The sequence below is a fragment of the Scyliorhinus torazame genome, chromosome 4, assembly GCF_047496885.1.
Source record: "Scyliorhinus torazame isolate Kashiwa2021f chromosome 4, sScyTor2.1, whole genome shotgun sequence".
In the NCBI taxonomy this organism is placed as follows: Eukaryota; Metazoa; Chordata; class Chondrichthyes; order Carcharhiniformes; family Scyliorhinidae; genus Scyliorhinus; species Scyliorhinus torazame.
In genome coordinates, this window is record NC_092710.1 from 50,936,816 (window position 1) to 50,957,194 (window position 20,379).

Here is a 20,379-nt window from a genome sequence, read left to right on the forward strand (position 1 = left end):
TCAGCTTGTACTCGCTTTTTACCAGTGACTTGTGATGTGACAACTGTTTACCCAGGGACCTGCACTGGGACTTCAAGACTTTGAAGATTACGTTTAGTTCGGTGAGATCTGAGTGGGAAGCTACAGAGACAAAGATTGTATTTTGAGAGAGGGAATAAAAGGTATCATCTGGTGTTTGTTGTGGCAGTGTGTGAACGTAAATAAATTCATCTAGTAATCTAGCAAATTATGCAAATCGCAAAGTTTCAGGATATAAATAGATCTGTCAGCACCACATCATCATGGAAAATAACCCCATCCTTTATCCCGCCCGAGTCGTTCTTGCAAACGTGCAGCAACATAAATCGTTCAATTTAAAAGCAAATTACTGCGGATGTAAAATCTGAAAGAAAAACAGGAAATGATGGAAAATGTCAGCGGGTCTGGCACCACCTGTGAAGAGAGAACCGAGTTAACATTTCGAGTCCGTGTCACTCTTCGTCACAGTAAATCAATTAATCATTCAATCGTTGCTCACAGATGTCGCTAAAAAACAATCAAAATGTTCCTTCAGGATTACCGGAGGTAAATCCTGTCATACATTCAAAGAAAATACTGCGGATGTTGCGAATCTGCATGAGAAGCTAAACAGGATAGGATTGAAGCTCAAAAATTCAGAGGATATATGTGGAGCCAGACACAGAGTTAACATTTCAAATCCGTGTGATCCTTAATCAGAGCTGAAGTGAGGAGTAAATGCAATGGAGTAGATGAGATGGAGTAGATGAGAAAATGGAAGTTGCGTGAAAAATGGAGCTATGAAAGGTTTGACATAAGAGTAGGGAGGGCATCTTCAAGGTTAGTGCCATGGAGATTTGGCCAATAGACTCTGCATTCAACATTAAATTGGGAGCTTTTCATAACAGGTCACTTGTTTTGACGTAAAGGTATAAATGCACGGCGGAGATTTGAACTCAGGATCTCCTGTTTACTAGACAGGCGCTTTAACCATCTAAGCCACAGCGCCTACTTGCCCATCAGCTCTGCAAGTTTGGAGCAGATTTCCATTATTTTGATTACCGCTCAGTATTGTTGATTTCTCATGCTGACTTTGAGAGTGCTAATTTCATTGGCACTGGACTTTTGAAACTGCAAAAATTGCAGTTATTTCTGAAAGTTATTAGATTATAGCATTCTGCAGGGAAAAGTAAACAAACAGGAAATATGTTGTGAATTTGAAGTAATTAAACATGACCACAAAACTATTGTGATACAATGCAGGACAAGACCAGGAGAGAGTTTATACATTAACTGAAAATCTAGCAGAAATTCTTGAAAGTTGTCGACGCCAATTGCAATTTGGCAAACATGACATTGTCACAGTTCATCCACTTTCCCAAAATCACCCTGCATTCTTTATTCTTTTTTCCTGTCGTTCATTGGGAACAAAAACGGCTTGAGACAAAGTTGAAGCCCAGGCAGGGACTTAAACCCATCGATCTTCAGATTAAAAGTCAGATGCTCTACCGACTGCGCTTCCAGGGCCCATTCCAAACGCAGTCTTATAGCTCACTTCAAAGTCTCATATTGTATATTTTGAATTTCCTTCAATGGTAATTCAGCCTCACCAGCACATTTCCCTCGCAAGCAGACCGGCAGCCTCCCTTTGGCTTCCTTTCTCAAATTCTTCAGCTTGTTCTCGCTTTTTACAAGTGACTTGTGATGTGACAACTGTTTACCCAGAGACTTGCACTGGGACTTCAAGACTTTGAAGATTACGTTTAGTTCGGTGAGATCTGAGTGGGAAGCTACAGAGACAAAGATTGTATTTTGAGAGAGGGAATAAAAGGTATCATCTGGTGTTTGTTGTCGCAGTGTGTGAACGTAAATAAATTCATCTAGTAAACTAGCAAATTATGCAAATCGCAAAGTTTCAGGATATATATAGATCTGTCAGCACCACATCATCATGGAAAATAACCCCATCCTTTATCCCGCCCGAGTCGTTCTTGCAAACGTGCAGCAACATAAATCGTTCAATATAAAAGCAAATTACTGCGGATGTAAAATCTGAAAGAAAAACAGGAAATGATGGAAAATCTCAGCGGGTCTGGCACCACCTGTGAAGAGAGAACCGAGTTAACATTTCGAGTCCGGGTCACTCTTCGTCACAGTAAATCAATTAATCATTCAATCGTTGCTCACAGATGTCGCTAAAAAACATTCAAAATGTTCCTTCAGGATTACCGGAGGTAAATCCTGTCATGCATTCAAAGAAAATACTGCAGATGGTGCGAATCTGCATGAGAAGCTAAACATGATAGGATTGAAGCTCAAAAATTCAGAGGATATATGTGGAGCCAGACACAGCGTTAACATTTCAAATCCGTGTGATCCTTCATCAGAGCTGAAGTGAGGAGTAAATGCAATGGAGTAGATGAGATGGAGTAGATGAGGAAATGGAAGTTGCGTGAAAAATGGAGCTATGAAAGGTTTGACATTCGAGGAGGGAGGGCATCTTCAAGGTAAGTGCCATGGAGATTTTGTCAATAAACTCTGCATTCACCATTAAATTGGGAGCTTTTCATAACGCATTCCTGGCTTTGACAGAAAGGTATAAAGGCACTGCTGAGATTTGAACTCAGGATCTCCTGTTTACTAGACAGGCGCTTTAACCATCTAAGCCACAGCGCCTACTTGCACACCAGCTCTGCAAGTTTGGAGCAGATTTCCATTATTTTGATTACGCTCAGTATTGTTGATTTCTCATACTGACTTTGAGAGTGCAAATTTCATTGGCACTGGACTTTTGAAACCGCAAAAATTGCAGTTATTTCTGAAAGTTATTAGATTATAGCATTCTGCAGGGAGAAGTAAACAAACAGGAAATATTTTGTGAATTGGAAGTAATTAAACATGACCACAAAACTATTGTGATACAATGCAGGACAAGACCAGGAGAGAGTTTATACATTAACTGAAAATCTAGCAGAAATTCTTGAAAGTTGTCGACGCCAATTGCAATTTGGCAAACACGACGTTGTCACAGTTCATCCACTTTCCCAAAATCACCCTGCATTCTTTATTCTTTTTTCCTGTCATTCATTGGGAACAAAGACGCCTTGAGACAAAGTTGAAGCCCAGGCAGGGACTGAAACCCATCGATCTTCAGATTAAAAGTCAGATGCTCTACCGACTGCGCTTCCAGGGCCCATTCCAAACGCAGTCTTATAGCTCACTTCAAAGTCTCATATTGTATATTTTGAATTTCCTTCAATGGTAATTCAGCCTCACCAGCACATTTCCCTCGCAAGCAGACCGGCAGCCTCCCTTTGGCTTCCTTTCTCAAATTCTTCAGCTTGTTCTCGCTTTTTACCAGTGACTTGTGATGTGACAATGTTTACCCAGGGACCTGCACTGGGACTTCAAGACTTTGAAGATTACGTTTAGTTCGGTGAGATCTGAGTGGGAGGCTACAGAGACAAAGATTGTATTTTGAGAGAGGGAATAAAAGGTATCATCTGGTGTTTGTTATGGCAGAGTCTGAACGTAAATAAATTCATCTAGTAAACTAGCAAATTATGCAAATCGCAAAGTTTCAGGATAAAAATAGATCTGTCAGCACCACATCATCATGGAAAATAACTCCATCCTTTATCCCGCCCGAGTCGTTCTTGCAAACGTGCAGCAACATAAATCGTTCAATATAAAAGCAAATTACTGCGGATGTAAAATCTGAAAGAAAAACAGGAAATGATGGAAAATCTCAGCGGGTCTGGCACCACCTGTGAAGAGAGAACCGAGTTAACATTTCGAGTCCGGGTCACTCTTCGTCACAGTAAATCAATTAATCATTCAATCGTTGCTCACAGATGTCGCTAAAAAACAATCAAAATGTTCCTTCAGGATTACCGGAGCTAAATCCTGTCATACATTCAAAGAAAATACTGCGGATGTTGCGAATCTGCATGAGAAGCTAAACATGATAGGATTGAAGCTCAGAAATTCAGAGGATATATGTGGAGCCAGACACAGAGTTAACATTTCAAATCCGTGTGATCCTTAATCAGAGCTGAAGTGAGGAGTAAATGCAATGGAGTAGATGAGATGGAGTAGATGAGAAAATGGAAGTTGCGTGAAAAATGGAGCTATGAAAGGTTTGACATAAGAGTAGGGAGGGCATCTTCAAAGTTAGTGCCTATGAGATTTTGCCAATAAACTCTGCATTCACCATTAAATGGGAGCTTTTCATAACAGGTTACTTGTTTTGACGTAAAGGAATAAATGCACTGCTGAGATTTGAAGTCAGCATCTCCTGTTTACTAGACAGGCGCTTTTACCATCTAAGCCACAGCGCCTACTTGCACACCAGCTCTGCAAGTTTGGAGCAGATTTCCATTATTTTGATTACCGCTCAGTATTGTTGATTTCTCATGCTGACTTTGAGAGTGCAAATTTCATTGGCACTGGACTTTTGAAACTGCAAAAATTGCAGTTATTTCTGAAAGTTATTAGATTATAGCAGGGACTAGTAAACAAACAGGAAATATTTTGTGAATTGGAAGTAATTAAACATGACCACAAAACTACAGTGGTATAATGCAGGACAAGACCAGGAGAGAGTTTTTACATTAACTGAAAATCTAGCAGAAATTCTTGAAAGTTGTCGACGGCAATTGCAATTCGGCAAACACGACGTTGTCACGGTTCATCCACTTTCCCAAAATCACCCTGCATTCTTTATTTTTTTTTCCTGTCGTTCATTTCGAACAAAAACGCCTTGAGACAAACTTGAAGCCCAGGCAGGGACTTAAACCCATCGACCTTCAGATTAAAAGTCAGATGCTCTACCGACTGCGCTTCCAGGGCCCATTCCAAACACAGTCTTATAGCTCACTTCAATGTCTCATATTGTATATATTGAATTTCCTTCAATGGTAATTCAGCCTCACCAGCACATTTCCCTCGCAAGCAGACCGGCAGCCTCCCTTTGGCTTCCTTTCTCAAATTCTTCAGCTTGTACTCGCTTTTTACCAGTGACTTGTGATGTGACAACTGTTTACCCAGGGACCTGCACTGGGACTTCAAGACTTTGAAGATTACGTTTAGTTCGGTGAGATCTGAGTGGGAGGCTACAGAGACAAAGATTGTATTTTGAGAGAGGGAATAAAAGGTATCATCTGGTGTTTGTTATGGCAGAGTCTGAACGTAAATAAATTCATCTAGTAAACTAGCAAATTATGCAAATCGCAAAGTTTCAGGATAAAAATAGATCTGTCAGCACCACATCATGATGGAAAATAACCCCATCCTTTATACCGCCCGAGTCGTTCTTGCAAACGTGCAGCAACATAAATCGTTCAATATAAAAGCAAATTACTGCGGATGTAAAATCTGAAAGAAAATCAGGAAATGATGGAAAATCTCAGCGGGTCTGGCACCATGTGTGAAGAGAGAACCGAGTTAACATTTCGAGTCCGGGTCACTCTTCGTCACAGTAAATCAATTAATCATTCAATCGTTGCTCACAGATGTCGCTAAAAAACATTCAAAATGTTCCTTCAGGATTAGCGGAGGTAAATCCTGTCATGCATTCAAAGAAAATACTGCGGATGTTGCGAATTTGCATGAGAAGCTAAACATGATCGAATTGAAGCTCAAAAATTGAGAGGATATATGTGGAGCCAGACACAGCGTTAACATTTCAAATCCGTGTGATCCTTAATCAGAGCTGAAGTGAGGAGTAAATGCAATGGAGTAGATGAGATGGAGTAGATGAGAAAATGGAAGTTGCGTGAAAAATGGAGCTGTGAAAGGTTTGACATTAGAGTAGGGTGGGCATTTTCAAGGTTAGTGCCATGGAGATTTTGCCAATAAACTCTGCATTCACCATTAAATTGGGAGCTTTTCATAACAGGTTACTTGTTTAGACGTAAAGGTATAAAGGCACTGCTGAGATTTGAACTCAGGATCTCCTGTTTACTAGACAGGCGCTTTTACCATTTAAGCCACAGCACCTACTTGCAGACTCGCTCTGCAAGTTTGGAGCAGATTTCCATTATTTTGATTACCGCTCAGTATTGTTGATTTCTCATGCTGACTTTGAGAGTGCAAATTTCATCGGCACTGGACTTTTGAAACTGCAAAAATTGCAGTTAATTCTGAAAGTTATTAGATTATAGCATTCTGCAGGGACTAGTAAACAAACAGGAAATATTTTGTGAATTGGAAGTAATTAAACATGACCACAAAACTATAGTGGTATAATGCAGGACAAGACCAGGAGAGAGTTTTTACATTAACTGAAAATCTAGCAGAAATTGTTGAAAGTTGTCGACGGCAATTGCAATTTGGCAAACACGACGTTGTCACAGTTCATCCACTTTCCCCAAATCACCCTGCATTCTTTATTCTTTTTTCCTGTCGTTCATTGGGAACAAAAACGGCTTGAGACAAAGTTGAAGCCCAGGCAGGGACTCAAAAACCCATCGATCTTCAGATTAAAAGTCAGATGCTCTCCCGACTGCGCTTCCAGGGCCAATTCCAAACGCAGTCTTATAGCTCACTTCAAAGTCTCATATTGTATATTTTGAATTTCCTTCAATGATAATTCAGCCTCACCAGCACATTTCCCTCGCAAGCAGACCGGCAGCCTCCCTTTGGCTTCCTTTCTCAAATTCTTCAGCTTGTACTCGCTTTTTACCAGTGACTTGTGATGTGACAACTGTTTACCCAGGGACCTGCACTGGGACTTCAAGACTTTGAAGATTACGTTTAGTTCGGTGAGATCTGAGTGGGAAGCTCCAGAGACAAAGATTGTATTTTGAGAGAGGGAATAAAAGATATCATCTGGTGTTTGTTGTGGCAGTGTGTGAACGTAAATAAATTCATCTAGTAAACTAGCAAATTATGCAAATCGCAAAGTTTCAGGATATAAATAGATCTGTCAGCACCACATTATCATGGAAAATAACCCCATCCTTTATACCGCCCGAGTCGTTCTTGCAAATGTGCAGCAACATAAATCGTTCAATATAAAAGCAAATTACTGCGGATGTAAAATCTGAAAGAAAAACAGGAAATGATGGAAAATCTCAGCGGGTCTGGCACCACCTGTGAAGAGAGAACCGAGTTAACATTTCGAGTCCGGGTCACTCTTCGTCACAGTAAATCAATTAATCATTCAATCGTTGCTCACAGATGTCGCTAAAAAACAATCAAAATGTTCCTTCAGGATTACCGGAGGTAAATCCTGTCATACATTCAAAGAAAATACTGCGGATGTTGCGAATCTGCATGAGAAGCTAAACATGATAGGATTGAAGCTCAGAAAATCAGAGGATATATGTGGAGCCAGACACAGAGTTAACATTTCAAATCCGTGTGATCCTTAATCAGAGCTGAAGTGAGGAGTAAATGCAATGGAGTAGATGAGATGGAGTAGATGAGAAAATGGAAGTTGCGTGAAAAATGGAGCTATGAAAGGTTTGACATAAGAGGAGGGAGGGCATCTTCAAAGTTAGTGCCTATGAGATTTTGCCAATAAACTCTGCATTCACCATTAAATGGGAGCTTTTCATAACAGGTTACTTGTTTTGACGTAAAGGAATAAATGCACTGCTGAGATTTGAAGTCAGCATCTCCTGTTTACTAGACAGGCGCTTTTACCATCTAAGCCACAGCACCTACTTGCACACCAGCTCTGCAAGTTTGGAGCAGATTTCCATTATTTTGATTACCGCTCAGTATTGTTGATTTCTCATGCTGACTTTGAGAGTGCAAATTTCATTGGCACTGGACTTTTGAAACTGCAAAAATTGCAGTTATTTCTGAAAGTTATTAGATTATAGCAGGGACTAGTAAACAAACAGGAAATATTTTGTGAATTGGAAGTAATTAAACATGACCACAAAACTACAGTGGTATAATGCAGGACAAGACCAGGAGAGAGTTTTTACATTAACTGAAAATCTAGCAGAAATTCTTGAAAGTTGTCGACGGCAATTGCAATTCGGCAAACACGACGTTGTCACGGTTCATCCACTTTCCCAAAATCACCCTGCATTCTTTATTTTTTTTTCCTGTCGTTCATTTCGAACAAAAACGCCTTGAGACAAACTTGAAGCCCAGGCAGGGACTTAAACCCATCGACCTTCAGATTAAAAGTCAGATGCTCTACCGACTGCGCTTCCAGGGCCCATTCCAAACACAGTCTTATAGCTCACTTCAATGTCTCATATTGTATATATTGAATTTCCTTCAATGGTAATTCAGCCTCACCAGCACATTTCCCTCGCAAGCAGACCGGCAGCCTCCCTTTGGCTTCCTTTCTCAAATTCTTCAGCTTGTACTCGCTTTTTACCAGTGACTTGTGATGTGACAACTGTTTACCCAGGGACCTGCACTGGGACTTCAAGACTTTGAAGATTACGTTTAGTTCGGTGAGATCTGAGTGGGAAGCTACAGAGACAAAGATTGTATTTTGAGAGAGGGAATAAAAGGTATCATCTGGTGTTTGTTGTGGCAGTGTGTGAACGTAACAAAATTCATCGAGTAAACTAGCAAATTATGCAAATCGCAAAGTTTCAGGATATAAATAGACCTGTCAGCACCACATCATCATGGAAAATAACCCCATCCTTTATCCCGCCCGAGTCGTTCTTGCAAACGTGCAGCAACATAAATCGTTCAATATAAAAGCAAATTACTGCAGATGTAAAATCTGAAAGAAAAACAGGAAATGATGGAAAATCTCAGCGGGTCTGGCACCACCTGTGAAGAGAGAACCGAGTTAACATTTCGAGTCCGGGTCACTCTTCGTCACAGTAAATCAATTAATCATTCAATCGTTGCTCACAGATGTCGCTAAAAAACATTCAAAATGTTCCTTCAGGATTACCGGAGGTAAATCCTGTCATGCATTCAAAGAAAATACTGCGGATGTTGCAAATCTGCATGAGAAGCTAAACATGATAGGATTGAAGCTCAAAAATTCAGAGGATATATGTGGAGCCAGACACAGAGTTAACATTTCAAATCCGTGTGATCCTTAAACAGAGCTGAAGTGAGGAGTAAATGCAATGGAGTAGATGAGATGGAGTAGATGAGAAAATGGAAGTAGCGTGAAAAATGGAGCTATGAAAGGTTTGACATAAGAGTAGGGAGAGCATCTTCAAGGTTAGTGCCATGGAGATGTTGCCAATAAACTCTGCATTCACCATTAAATTGGGAGCTTTTCATAACAGGTTACTTGTTTTGACAGAAAGGTATAAAGGCGCTGCTGAGATTTGAACTCAGGATCTCCTGTTTACTAAACAGGCGCTTTAACCATCTAAGCCACAGCACCTACTGGCACACCAGCTCTGCAAGTTTGGAGCAGATTTCCATTATTTTGATTACCGCTCAGTATTGTTGATTTCTCATACTGACTTTGAGAGTGCAAATTTCATTGGCACTGGACTTTTGAAACTGCAAAAATTGCAGTTATTTCTGAAAGTTATTAGATTATAGCATTCTGCAGGGAGAAGTAAACAAACAGGAAATATTTTGTGAATTGGAAGTAATTAAACATGACCACAAAACTACAGGGGTATAATGCAGGACAAGACCAGGAGAGAGTTTTTACATTAACTGAAAATCTAGCAGAAATTCTTGAAAGTTGTCGACGGCAATTGCAATTTGGCAAACACGACGTTGTCACGGTTCATCCACTTTCCCAAAATCACCCTGCATTCTTTATTTTTTTTTCCTGTTGTTCATTGGGAACAAAAACGCCTTGAGACAAAGTTGAAGCCCAGGCAGGGACTTAAACCCATCGACCTTCAGATTAAAAGTCAGATGCCCTACCGACTGCGCTTCCAGGGCCCATTCCAAACACAGTCTTATAGCTCACTTCAATGTCTCATATTGTATATTTTGAATTTCCTTCAATGGTAATTCAGCCTCACCAGCACATTTCCCTCGCAAGCAGACCGGCAGCCTCCTTTTGGCTTCCTTTCTCAAATTCTTCAGCTTGTACTCGCTTTTGACCAGTGACTTGTGATGTGACAACTGTTTACCCAGGGACCTGCACTGGGACTTCAAGACTTTGAAGATTACGTTTAGTTCGGTGAGATCTGAGTGGGAAGCTACAGAGACAAAGATTGTATTTTGAGAGAGGGAATGAAAGGTATTATCTGGTGTTTGTTGTGGCAGTGTGTGAACGTAAATAAATTCATCGAGTAAACTAGCGAATTATGCAAATCGCAAAGTTTCAGGATATAAATAGATCTGTCAGCACCACATTATCATGGAAAATAACCCCATCCTTTATACCGCCCGAGTCGTTCTTGCAAACGTGCAGCAACATAAATCGTTCAATATAAAAGCAAATTACTGCGGATGTAAAATCTGAAAGAAAAACAGGAAATGATGGAAAATCTCAGCGGGTCTGGCACCACCTGTGAAGAGAGAACCGAGTTAACATTTCGAGTCCGGGTCACTCTTCGTCACAGTAAATCAATTAATCATTCAATCGTTGCTCACAGATGTCGCTAAAAAACATTCAAAATGTTCCTTCAGGATTACCGGAGGTAAATCCTGTCATGCATTCAAAGAAAATGCTGCGGATGTTGCAAATCTGCATGAGAAGCTAAACATGATAGGATTGAAGCTCAAAAATTCAGAGGATATATGTGGAGCCAGACACAGAGTTAACATTTCAAATCCGTGTGATCCTTAATCAGAGCTGAAGTGAGGAGTAAATGCAATGGTGTAGATGAGATGGAGAAGATGAGAAAATGGAAGTTGCGTGAAAAATGGAGCTATGAAAGGTTCGACATAAGAGTAGGGAGAGCATCTTCAAGGGTAGTGCCATGGAGATGTTGCAAATAATCTCTGCATTCACCATTAAATTGGGAGCTTTTCACAACAGGTGACTTGTTTTGACGTAAAGGTATAAAGGCACTGCTGAGATTTGAACTCAGGATCTCCTGTTTACTAGACAGGCACTTTAACCATCTAAGCCACAGCGCCTACTTGCACACCAGCTCGGCAAGTTTGGAGCAGATTTCCATTATTTTGATTACCGCTCAGTATTGTTGATTTCTCATGCTGACTTTGAGAGTGCAAATTTCATTGGCACTGGACTTTTGAAACTGCAAAAATTGCAGTTATTTCTGAAAGTTATTAGATTATCGCATTCTGCAGGGAGAAGTAAACAAACAGGAAATATTTTGTGAATTGGAAGTAATTAAACATGACCACAAAACTACAGTGGTATAATGCAGGACAAGACCAGGAGAGGGTTTTTACATTAACTGAAAATCTGAAAATTTCCCAATTCGCAAAATATTTCCTGTTTGTATACTTCTTTCCTGCAGAACTGCTTTTAAATTAATAACTTTCAGAAATAACTGCAATTTTTCAGTTTCAAAAGCCCAGTGCCGATGAATATTTTAATTTGCACTCTTAAAATCAGCAGGAGAAATCAACAATACTGATGTTTAATCAAAACAATTGAAATCTGTTCCACACTTGCAAGCATGTCTTGCAGCTTGGTGCTGTGGCTTAGCTGGTTAAAGCGCGTGTTTTGTAAACAGGAGATCCTGAGATCAAATCTCAATAGTGCCTTTATACATTCAGGTCAAAGCATGTTTCCTGTGAAGAATGGTGAACATATTAAATGTTGACAACATTTCTGAGGTCCTGACCTTCAAGATTGTTTTCGCTTGTTTTATGTCAAACTTGATTCAAACTTCCATATCTCCCATTTTTCACGCAACTTCCATTTTCCTCATCTACTCCATTGCATGTAACCTCGCATCAGCTCTGAATAAGGATCACACGGATTTGAAACATTAACTTTGTGTCTGGCTCCACAGGCATCCTCAAATTTTATGAACTTTAATCCAAGCATTTTTAGTTTCTCATGCAGATTCACAATATGTGCAGTATTTTCCTTTGAATGCACGACAGGATTGACCTCAGGAAATCCAGTAGGAATATTTTGAATGTTTGTCAGCGATGTCTATGAGCAAAGATTGAATGATTAAATGATTTACTCTGATGAAGAGTGACCCAACTTCGAAACGTTAGCTCGGTTCTCCCTTCACAGATGCTGCCAGACCCACTGAGATTTTCCATCATTTCCTGTTTTAATTCAGATTTCACATCCGCAGTAATTTGCTTTTTTATTGGACGATATATGTTGCTGCATTTTAGCAAGAACGATTCGGGCGGGATAAATTGTTGGGCATTTTCCATGAAGATGTGGTGTTGACAGATCTATTTACACCCTGAAATTTGCGATTTGCAGAATTTGCTACTTTACTAGATGAGCTTACTTGCGTTCACACTCTGCCACAACAAACAACAGATGACACGCTTTATTCCCTCTCTCAAAATACAACCTGTATCTCTGCAGCTTCTCACTCACATCTCAGCGAACTAAACATAATCTTCAATGTTGTGAAGTCCCAGTGCATGTCCCTGGGTAACAACAGTTGTCACATCACAGGTCATTGGTAAAATGCGAGTCCAAGTTGAAGAATTTGAGAAAGAAGGCCGAAGGGAGGCTGCCAGTCTACTTGCGAGGGAAATGAGCTGGAGAGGTTGAATGACCAGTGAAGGAAATTCAAAAGATACAATATGAGACTTTGAAGTCAGCTATGAGCATATTTTTATAATGGGCCCTGGTAGCTCAGTAGGTAGAGCATCAGGCTTTTAATCTGAGGGTCCAGGGTTCAAGTTGCTGTCAGGGCTATGAATTTGGCTCAAGGCGTTTGCTTCCCAATGAACGGTCGGAAATAAAAATAAAGAATGCAGGATGCTTTATGGAAAGTGGAAAAACCGTGACAACGTTGTGTTTGCCAAATTGCAACAGCTGTCCAGAATTTTCAAGAATTTTTGCTAGATTTTCAGTTAACGTAAAAACTCTCTCCTGTTCTTATCCAGCATTATACCACTATAGTTTTCTGGCCATTTTTCTCCCCTGTGATTGTCCCCCTCTCGAACAGATATACCCCTTTGGATACTGTCGGGGGGGATAGCCTATCAGGGGAAAACAGCAGCAGCCAGAGCAGTGGCACCACGGCTGGCTCTGATGTTCAGAAGGGAGGGTCAAAGCGCAGAAGAGTAATAGTAATCGGGGACTCTATAGTCAGGGGCACAGATAGGTGCTTCTGTGGACGTCAAAGAGACTCCAGGATGGTATGTTGCCTCCCTGGTGCCAGGGTCCAGGATGTCTCCGAACGGGTAGAGGGAATCCTCAAGGGGGAGGGCAAACAGGCAGAGGTCGTTGTACATATTGGTACTAACGACATAGGCAGGAAGGGGCATGAGGTCCTGCAGCAGGAGTTCAGGGAGCTAGGCAGAAAGTTAAAAGACAGGACCTCGAGGGTTGTAATCTCGGGATACTCCCTGTGCCACGTGCCAGTGAGGCTAGAAATAGGAAGATAGAGCAGATAAACACGTGGCTAAACAGCTGGTGTAGGAGGGAGGGTTTCCATTATCTGGACCACTGGGAGCTCTTCCGGGGCAGGTGTGACCTGTATAAGAAGGACGGGTTGCATCTAAACCGGAGAGGCATAAATATCCTGGCCGCGAGGTTTGCTAGTGTCACACGGGAGGGTTTCAACTAGTATGGCAGGGGGGTGGGCACGGGAGCAATAGGTCAGAAGGTGAGAGCATTGAGGGAGAACTAGGGAATAGGGACAGTGTGGCTCTGAGGCAGAGCAGACGGGGAGAAGTTGCTGAACACAGCGGGTCTGGTGGCCTGAAGTGCATATGTTTTAATGCAAGGAGCATTACGGGTAAGGCAGATGAACTTAGAGCTTGGATTACTACTTGGAACTATGATGTTGTTGCCATTACAGAGACCTGGTTGAGGGAAGGGCAGGCTTGGCAGCTAAACGTTCCAGGATTTAGATGTTTGAGGAAGGATAGAGGGGGATGTAAAAGGGGAGGTGGAGTTGCGCTACTTGTTCGGGAGAATATCACAGCTATACTGCGAGAGGACACCTCAGAGGGCAGTGAGGCTATATGGGTAGAGATCAGGAATAAGAAGGGTGCAGTCACAATGTTGGGGGTATACTACAGGCCTCCCAACAGCCAGCGGGAGATAGAGGAGCAGATAGGTAGACAGATTTTGGAAAAGAGTAAAAACAACAGGGTTGTGGTGATGGGAGACTTCAACTTCCCCAATATTGACTGGGACTCACTTAGTGCCAGGGGCTTAGATGGGGCGGAGTTTGTATGGAGCATCCAGGAGGGCTTCTTAAAACAATATTGCCACCCAGGTTGATAGGGTTGTGAAGAAGGCCTATGGAGTGTTGGCCTTTATTGGTAGAGGGATTGAGTTCCGGAGTCGGGAGGTCATGTTGCAGCTGTACAGAACTCTGGTGCGGCCGCATTTGGAGTATTGCGTACAGTTCTGGTCACCGCATTATAGGAAGGACGTGGAGGCTTTGGAGCGGGTGCAGAGGAGATTTACCAGGATGTTGCCTGGTATGGAGGGAAAATCTTATGCGGAAAGGCTGACGGACTTGAGGTTGTTTTCGTTGGAGAGAAGAAGGTTAAGAGGAGACTTAATAGAGGCATACAAAATGATCAGGGGGTTGGATAGGGTGGATAGTGAGAGCCTTCTCCCGCGGATGGATATGGCTGGCACGAGGGGACATAACTTTAAACTGAGGGGTAATAGATATAGGACAGAGGTCAGAGGTAGGTTCTTTACGCAAAGAGTAGTGAGGCCGTGGAATGCCCTACCTGCTACAGTAGTGAACTCGCCAACATTGAGGGCATTTAAAAGTTTATTGGATAAACATATGGATGATAATGGCATAGTGTAGGTTAGATGGCTTTTGTTTCGGTGCAACATCGTGGGCCGAAGGGCCTGTACTGCGCTGTATTGTTCTATGTTCTATGTTCTATGTTCTAATATGTAAACAGTCCAACTAGGGAAGGGGCGGTACTGGACCTGGTATTGGGGAATGAGCCCGGCCAGGTGGTAGATGTTTCAGTAGGGGAGCATTTCGGTAACAGTGACCACAATTCAGTAAGTTTTAAAGTACTGGTGGACAAGGATAAGAGTGGTCCGAGGATGAATGTGCTAAATTGGGGGAAGGCTAATTATAACAATATTAGGCGGGAACTGAAGAACATAGATTGGGGGCGGATGTTTGAGGGCAAATCAACATCTGACATGTGGGAGGCTTTCAAGTGTCAGTTGAAAGGAATACAGGACTGGCATGTTCCTGTGAGGAAGAAAGATAAATACGGCAATTTTCGGGAACCTTGGATGACGAGTGATATTGTAGGCCTCGTCAAAAAGAAAAAGGAGGCATTTGTCAGGGCTAAAAGGCTGGGAACAGACGAAGCCTGTGTGTCATATAAGGAAAGTAGGAAGGAACTTAAGCAACGAGTCAGGAGGGCTAGAAGGGGTCACGAAAAGTCATTAGCAAATAGGGTTAAGGAAAATCCCAAGGCTTTTTACACGTACATAAAAAGCAAGAGGGTAGCCAGGGAAAGGGTTGGCCCACTGAAGGATAGGCAAGGGAATCTATGTGTGGAGCCAGAGGAAATGGGTGGGGTACTAAATGAATACTTTGCATCAGTATTCACCAAAGAGAAGGAATTGGTAGATGTTGAGTCTGGAGAAGGGGGTGTAGATAGCCTGGGTCACATTGTGATCCAAAAAGACGAGGTGTTGGGTGTCTTAAAAAATATTAAGGTAGATAAGTCCCCAGGGCCTGATGGGATCTACCCCAGAATACTGAAGGAGGCTGGAGAGGAAATTGCTGAGGCCTTGACAGAAATCTTTGGATCCTCACTGTCTTCAGGGGATGTCCCGGTGGACTGGAGAATAGCCAATGTTGTTCCTCTGTTTAAGAAGGGTAGCAAGGATAATCCCGGGAACTACAGGCCGGTGAGCCTTACGTCAGTGGTAGGGAAATTACTGGAGAGAATTCTTCGAGACAGGATCTACTCCCATTTGGAAGCAAATGGACGTATTAGTGAGAGGCTGCCGGTCTGCTTGCGAGGGAAATGAGCTGGAGAGGCTGAATGACCAGTGAAGGAAATTCAAAAGATACAATATGAGACTTTGACGGGAGCTATGAGAGGATTATTGAAATGGGCCCTGATAGCTCAGTCGGTAGAGCATCAGACTTTTAATCTGAGGGTCCAGGGTTCAAGTCCCTGTCAGGGCTTTGATTTTGGCTCAAGGCGTTTGCTTCCCAATTAACGGCCGGAAATAAAAATAAAGAATGCAGGATGCTTTATGGAAAGTGGAAGAACCGTGACAACGTCGTGTTTGCCAAATTGCAACAGCCGTCCAGAATTTTCAAGAATTGTTGCTCGATTTTCAGTTGATGTTTAAACTCTCTCCTTGTCTTGTCCTGCATTATATCACTATAGTTTTCTGGCCATGTTTAATCACTTACCAATTCGCAAAATATTTCCTGTTTGTATACTTCTTTCCTGCAGAACTGCTTTTAAATTAATAACTTTCAGAAATAACTGCAATCTTTACAGTTTCAAAAGGCCAGTGACGATGAATATTTTAATTTGCACTCTCAAAGTCAGCAGGAGAAATCAACAATACTGATGTTTAATCAAAATAATTGAAATCTGTTCTACACTTGCAAAACTGTCTTGCGCATTGGTGCTGTGGCTTCGATGGTTAAAGTGCTCTGTCTTGTAAACAGGAGATCCTGAGTTCAAATCTCAGCAGTACCTTTATACATTCAGGTCAAAGCATGTAGCCTGAGATGAATGTTTCTCAGTTAATGGTTACTACATTTCTGTGGTACTGACCTTCAAGATTGCTTTCCCCTGTTTTACGTCAAACTTCCATATCTCCCATTTTTCACGCAACTTCCATTATCCTCATCTACTCCATTGCATGTAACCTCGCTTCAGCTCTGACTAAGGATCACACGGATTTGAAACATTAACTTTGTGTTTGGCTCCACAGACATCCTCAAATTTTATGAGCTTTCATCCAAGCATTTTTAGTTTCTCATGCAGATTCACAATATGTACAGTATTTTCCTTTGAATGCACAACAGGATTGACCTCAGGAAATCCAGTAGGAACATTTTGAATGTTTGTCAGCGATGTCTGTGAGCAAAGATTGAATGATTAAATGATTTACTCTGATGAAGAGTGACCCAACTTCGAAACGTTAGCTCGGTTCTCTCTTCACAGATGCTGCCAGACCCACTGAGATTTTCCATCATTTCCTGTTTTAATTCAGATTTCACATCCGCAGTAATTTGCTTTTTTATTGGACGATATATGTTGCTGCATGTCCGCAAGAACGATTTGGGCGGGATAAATTGTTGGGCATTTTCCATGAAGATGTGGTGTTGACAGATCTATTTACACCCTGAAATTTGCAATTTGCATAATTTGTTAGTTTTCTATATGAGTTTACTTGCGTTCACTCTCTGCCACAACAAACACCAGATGACACCCTTTATTCCCTCTCTTAAAATACAATCTGTATCTCTGTAGCTTCCCACTCATATCTCAGCGAACTAACCGTAATCTTCAATGTCCTGAAGTCCCAGTGCATGTCCGTGGGCAACAACAGTTGCCACATCTCAAGTCATTGGTAAAATGCGAGTCCAAGTGAAGAATTTGAGAAAGGAATCCAAAGGGAGGCTGCCGGTCTGCTTGCGAGGGAAATGAGCTGGAGAGGCTGAATGACCAGTGAAGGAAATTCAAAATATATAATATGAGACTTTGAAGTGAGCTATGAGAACGTTTTGACGTTGGGCCCTGGTAGCTCAGTCGGTAGAGCATCAGGCTTTTAATCTGAGGGTCCAGGATTCAAGTCCCTATCAGGGGTTTGATTTTGGCTCAAGGCGTTTGCTACCCAATGAACGGTAAGAAATAAAAATAAAGAATGCAGGATGCTTTTTGGAAAGTGGAAGAACCGTGACAACATCGTGTTTTCCAAATTGCAACAGCCGTCCAGAATTTTCAAGAATTTTTGCTAGATTTTCAGTTGATGTTTAAACTCTCTCCTGGTCTTATCCAGCATTATACCACTATAGTTTTCTGGCCATGTTTAATAACTTGCCAATTCGCAAAATATTTCCTGTTTGTATACTTCTTTCCTGCAGAACTGCTTTTAAATTAATAACTTTGAGAAATAACTGCAATCTTTACAGTTTCAAAAGCCCAGTGATGATGAATATTTTAATTTGCACTCTCAAAGTCAGCAGGAGAAATCAACAAGACGGATGTTTAATCAAAACAATTGAAATCTGTTCTAAACTTGCAAACCTGGCTTGCAGATTGGTGCTGTGGCTCAGATGGTTCAAACTCCTGTCTTGTAAACAGGAGATCCTGAGTTCAATACTCAGCAGTACCTTTATGCATTCAGGTCAAAGTATGAAACCTGTGAAGAATGGTCTTCATTTAATGGTGAACATAGAAAATGTTGACAACATTTCTGTTGTTCTGACCTTCAAGATTGTTTTTGCTTGTTTTATGTCAAACTTGATTCAAACTTCCATATCTCCCATTTTTCACGCAACTTCCATTTTCCTCATCTACTCCATTGCATGTACTCCATGCTTCAGCTCTGAATAAGGATCACACGGATTTGAAACATTAACATTGTGTCTGGCTCCACAGACATCCTCAAATTTTATGAGCTTTCATCCAAGCATTTTTAGTTTCTCATGCACATTCACAACATGTGCAGTATTTTCCTTTGAATGCACGACAGGATTGACCTCAGGAAATCCAGTAGGAACATTTTGAATGTTTGTCAGCGATGTCTGTGAGCAAAGATTGAATGATTAAATGATTTACTCCGATGAAGAGTGACCCAACTTCGAAACGTTAGCTCGGTTCTCTCTTCACAGATGCTGCAGACCCTCTGAGAATTTCCATCATTTCCTGTTTTTTTTCAGATTTCACATCTGCAGTAATTTGCCTTTTTATTGGACGAGATATGTTGCTGCATGTCAGCAAGAACGATTTGGGCGGGATAAAGGATTTCCAGTAAGATGTGGCGTTGACAGATCTATTTACACCCTGAAGCTTTGCGATTTGCATAATTTGCTACTTTACTAGATGAGCTTACTTGCGTTCACACTCTGCCACAACAAACAACAGATGACACCCTTTATTCCCTCTCTTAAAATACAATCTGTATCTCTGTAGCTTCCCACTGATATCTCAGCGAACTAAACGTAATCTTCAATGTCTTGAAGTCCCAGTGCATGTCCCTGGGTAACAACAGTTGTCACATCACAGGTCATTGGTAAAATGCGAGTCCAAGTTGAAGAATTTGAGAAAGAAAGCCGAAGGGAGGCTGCCGGTCTGCTTGCGAGGGAAATGAGCTGGAGAGGCTGAATGACCAGTGAAGGAAATTCAAAAGATACAATATGAGACTTTGAACTGAACTATGAGAACATTTTTGTAATGTGCCCTGGTAGCTCAGTCGGTAGAACATGAGACTTTGAAATGAGCTGTGAGAAAGTTTTTGGAATGGGCATTGATAGCTCAGTCGGTAGAGCATCAGACTTTTAATCTGAGGGTCCAGGGTTCAAGTCCCTATCAGGGTTTTGATTTTGGCTCAAGGCGTTTGCTTCCCAATGAACGGTAGGAAATGATAAATAAAGAATGCAGGATGCTTTATGGAAAGTGGAAGAACCGTGACAACGTCGTGTTTGCCAAATTGCAACAGCTGTCCAGAATTTTCTAAAATTGTGCTAGATTTTCAATTGATGTAAAAACTCTCTCGTGGTCTTATCCAGCATTATACCACTATAGTTTTCTGGCCATGTTTAATAATTTCCCAATACGCAAAATATTTCCTGTTTGTATTCTCCTTTCCTGCAGAACTGCTTTTAAATTAATAACTATCAGAAATAACTGCAATTTTTACAGTTTCAAAAGCCCAGTGCCGATTAATATTTTAATTTGCACTCTCAAAGTCAGCAGGAGAAATCAACAATACTGATGTTCAATCAAAATAATTGAAATCTGTTCTACACTTGCAAAGTTGTCTTGCAGATTGGTGCTGTGGCTTAGATGGTTAAAGCGCTTGTCTTGTAATCAAGAAATCCTGAGTTTAAATCTCAGTAATACCTTTATACATTCAGGTCAAAGCATGTAGCCTGTGAAGAATGCTTCTCATTTAATGGTGAACACAGAAAATGTTGACAACATTTCTTTGGTACTGACCTTCAAGATTGCTTTCCCTTGATTCAAACTTCCATATCTTCCACTTTTCACGCAACTTCCATTTTCCTCATCTACTCCATTGCATGTAACCTCGCTTCAGCTCTGAATAAGGATGACACGGATTTGAAAAATTAACTTTGTGTCTGGCTTCCACAGACATCCTCAAATTTTATGAGCTTTAATCCAATCATTTTTAGTTTCTCATGCAGAGTC

The 20,379-nt window shown here is 41.3% G+C and overlaps 5 non-coding genes across 5 annotated transcripts; 1 reads left to right on the forward strand and 4 right to left on the reverse strand.

The window, feature by feature from the left end:
- Positions 1-2,599: 2,599 nt before the first annotated feature.
- Positions 2,600-2,673, reverse strand: trnat-agu (transfer RNA threonine (anticodon AGU)). The gene has a single exon. It is a non-coding gene; the product is annotated as a tRNA-Thr (tRNA).
- Positions 2,674-5,923: 3,250 nt separating this feature from the next.
- trnat-agu (transfer RNA threonine (anticodon AGU)) lies at positions 5,924-5,997 on the reverse strand. Its single transcript has one exon. It is a non-coding gene; the product is annotated as a tRNA-Thr (tRNA).
- A 3,254-nt stretch (positions 5,998-9,251) lies between these two features.
- Positions 9,252-9,325, reverse strand: trnat-agu (transfer RNA threonine (anticodon AGU)). The gene has a single exon. It is a non-coding gene; the product is annotated as a tRNA-Thr (tRNA).
- Positions 9,326-10,918: 1,593 nt separating this feature from the next.
- Positions 10,919-10,992, reverse strand: trnat-agu (transfer RNA threonine (anticodon AGU)). The gene has a single exon. It is a non-coding gene; the product is annotated as a tRNA-Thr (tRNA).
- Positions 10,993-16,093: 5,101 nt separating this feature from the next.
- trnak-uuu (transfer RNA lysine (anticodon UUU)) lies at positions 16,094-16,166 on the forward strand. The gene has a single exon. It is a non-coding gene; the product is annotated as a tRNA-Lys (tRNA).
- The last annotated feature ends 4,213 nt before the right edge of the window (positions 16,167-20,379 follow it).